This window comes from Nerophis lumbriciformis, linkage group LG15, assembly GCF_033978685.3.
Source record: "Nerophis lumbriciformis linkage group LG15, RoL_Nlum_v2.1, whole genome shotgun sequence".
Taxonomy (NCBI): domain Eukaryota; kingdom Metazoa; phylum Chordata; class Actinopteri; order Syngnathiformes; family Syngnathidae; genus Nerophis; species Nerophis lumbriciformis.
Genome location: NC_084562.2, coordinates 19,180,645 through 19,184,764, shown reverse-complemented (window position 1 = coordinate 19,184,764; position 4,120 = coordinate 19,180,645).

Sequence of the window (4,120 nt, the reverse complement as noted above, 5' to 3'; positions counted from 1 at the left end):
TCGGGGGTTAATGAGCGTCACCTGCGAGCGGGTCACGTGACGCGAGTTGTAATTTGTTTTATTTAAAAAAAAAAAAAAAATTAATTTTTTTTTTTTTTTTAATATGTGCACTTTTAACGATACTTAAAGCGCCGAACCGTTCACCTGCCAGCTAGCTTAAACTGACAGGGGGTGTAGGGGTACGCTCTCTGTGACGTCACTTCCTGTGCTGACATAAAAATAAACGCTGACGAGCGTAGTTTTTTTTTTTTTTTTTAAATAATAATAAGAAAAACATCACAATAAAAAACAGAAAATATGTTGGATGTCTTTCTGAAAAATAAAAACAAAACAGTATTTATAAACTGCAACATTTGCAAACAATCGAGAAATAATAATGATCAAAATAAGTACAAAAAACAGTACAAATCCGCGCCAGGGTGTTGTAAACTCAATAAAGTAACTATAATAGAATGCAATATATATACATCCATCCACCCATCCATCCATCTTCTTCCGCTTATCCGAGGTCGGGTCGCGGGGGCAGCAGCCTAAGCAGGGAAGCCCAGACTTCCCTCTCCCCAGCCATTTCGTCCAGCTCCTCCCGGGGGATTCTGAAGCGTTCCCAGGCCAGCCGGGAGACATAGTCTTCCCAACGTGTCCTGGATCTTCCCCGCGGCATCCTACCGGTCGGACGTGCCCGAAACACCTCGGGTGGCATCCTGACCAGTATATATATATATATATATATATATATATATATATATATATATATACACACATATAGATCTGATTGTGATATATATGTGTATATAGAAATGTATCAATGCGGTTTAACTAGTTTACAGAAGAATGTAGTTTATCATAGAACTGGCACCCAATGTTAAAAATGTTAGGGTTAGGGGTTAGGTCATACTTGCCAACCCTCCCGGATTTTCCGGGAGACTCCCGAAATTCAGCACCTCTCCCGAAAACCTCCCGGGACAAATTTTCTCCCGAAAATCTCCCGAAATTCAGGCGGACTCAGGTCCATGGGGACCTGAGTCCGCTAACCCACAATATAACCAGCATACCTGCCCAATCACGTTATAACTGTAGAATGATGGAGGGCGAGTTCTTGGTTTCTTATGTGGGTTTATTGTTAGGCAGTTTCATTAACGTCCTCCCAGCGCGGCAATATCACACAACAGCAGTCACGTTTTTATATACCGTAAAGCAGTTCGTCTGCCGTAATCAGCAATGTTGTGACACTCTTAAACAGGGCAATACTGCCATCTAGTGCATTTGATGAAAGCACTTTTGTGCGTGCCACACATCAATGTATCATCAGAGTTCAGCATGGTTAGAAAAATAGTGACAGAGAATAGAACAAGGATGGACAATTCAACCCTTAACTCAACAATGAGTAGATGAGTGGTATGTGTGTGTATATGTGTAAATAAATGAACACTGAAATTCAATTATTTATTTTTTATATATATATACGTATATATATATATATTTATTTTATTATATGTATATATATATATATATATATATATATATATACGTATATATATATATATTAATTTTATTATATATATATATATAATAAAATTAATATATGTATATATATATACACGTATATATATATATATATATATATACACATATAATAAAATAAATATATATATATATACGTATATATATATATATATATATATATATATATACATACGTATATATATATATATATATATATATATATATATATATATATATATATATATATATATACGTATATATATATATATATATATATATATATATACGTATATATATATATATATATATATATATATATATAGCTAGAATTCACTGAACGTCAAGTATTTGTTATATATATATATATATATATATATATATATATATATATATATATATATATATATATATATATGAAATACTTGACTTGGTGAATTCTAGCTGTAAATATACTCCTCCCCTTTTAGCCACGCCCACAACCACGCCCTCTCGCCCCGACCACGCCCACCCCCACCCCCCTCCCCCCACCTCCCGAAATCGGAGGTCTCAAGGTTGGCAAGTATGGGTTAGGTATTGTTAAAAAAGTGTTGATTTTGAATCGGGAATCGAATCGTTACCCCCAAGAATTGAATCAAATCCAATCGTGTGGTGCTCAAAAATTCACAGTCCAAGTAGGTATGTTAAATTTGTTATTTTGCACAAAAAATATACAATATTGAACAGTGTATTTCCTATTAGTACAAACTATGCAACAAATTGAGTCCAGCTTTAATTTAAAACATAACAAATCTTTTCACGTGAATAAAAAAGTGTGAACCTTTTTTTTCTCTCCAGTAAATATAGTTTTTAAATGTCGGTTATTTGTAATAAAAGTGCAGTCGGTGTATCACAAAGCAATTGTTGGTATAGGTGAGGTAGAGGATTTCACTTTCTTGTCCAGGATTAAAAACAAATCAGGATTTAAGGATTAAGATGATGCACAAACACCTGAAGGCACTCTCTCTGTCATGGCGGAACACTGGCCGATACATTAATAGACTTTGGGGACTTTGTGGGACGATTTCTCATCCTCAAATAACCTTCTTACTGTTCTAATCTGCAAGACAGTCATGTATTTAATATTTCTGATTTCTTAAGTGTAACTGTAAGACGCAGCGTCTCTTAACATATTGTACGTTTTGGCGATATTGTATGTAACATCCATGATTAATATAAATGCACACTCGTTAAAAAAAAGGATGTCCCCAAGGGGTTCATGACAAAGAATAATTGAGAAGCATTGCCTTAATTCAGGGGTGTCAAACTCAAATACAGAGTGGGCCAAAATTTAAAACTGAACAAAGCCGCGGGCCAAGGTTTAATAAATTAACCTTTTTGATAAGGACCCAAACAAGTTTTGCATTAAATATTGAACAAGCAAGGCTTATATAACTTTATAGTGACATGCAAAATCGAGTTTCAAATAATAATAATAATAATTAAAAAATATCAATGGCATATCAAATACAATTTAAATACAAATGGAATGCCTCTTTTCTATTTGCAGCCTTCTGAGGTAAATATCAACATTAACTTTTTCCACAGGCTAATACATTTAACCAACCATTCTGGACTCTAAACTGCTCAGTTTGCAACACACTGATCTAATCTGATGTGCCCAAGCCAGATACCTGCCATCTTTTCTCGGATGCTAGTTCATTAATGTCGGGGCTCAGGCTTTGAGCTGAGGCAACCTTCATTATCGAACGAAGGCATACTTGCCAACCCTCCCGAATTTTCCGGGAGACTCCCGAAATTCAGCGCCTCTCCCAAAAACCTCCTGGGACAAATATTCTCCCGAAAATCTCCCGATTTTCAGCCGGAGCTGGAGGCCACGCCCCCTCCAGCTCCATGCGGACCTGAGTGAGGACAGGCTTTTTTCAGACGGGAGGACAACAGGGTGACAAGAACTAAATCATCCAGACTAGAGATAAATTGTATTATTATGTTTATCTTACCTAAAAATAAATATATTTATTAATTTAAAAAAAAAAACGAAATACATTTTTACTATATTTTTCTAAAAACATCAAAATTAATTGTATTTTTATTTGTATTTTTTCTGACTCCTTATTACATCCAGCCATAGAATTATACATTAAAATAAACATACTTGAAATAATTCATTTTAAATGATCATAATTCATTTAAAATGACCATATTTAATTATTAAAATGATTGCTTGTTTATCAACAACTTTAGCATTTTATTCATTACATTTTGAAACTCTCAGAAGCCAAGTTATGTTATATTCCTTAAGATTTATTTATGCAAGTGTGAAGTATCAATTATCTAAACACAGTTTTGTTTGCATATTTTCAGGATGTAGATATATATATATATATACATATATATATATATATATATATATATATATATATATATATATATATATATATATATATATGTATGAAATACTTGACTTGGTGAATTCTAGCTGTCAATATACTCCTCCCCTCTTAACCACGCCCCACCCCACCCCTGACCACGCCCCCCGCCCCCCGAAATCGGAGGTCTCAAGGTTGGCAAGTATGCGAAGGTGTTCATCAGTCATTATATCTCAACACCTCGGTCATTT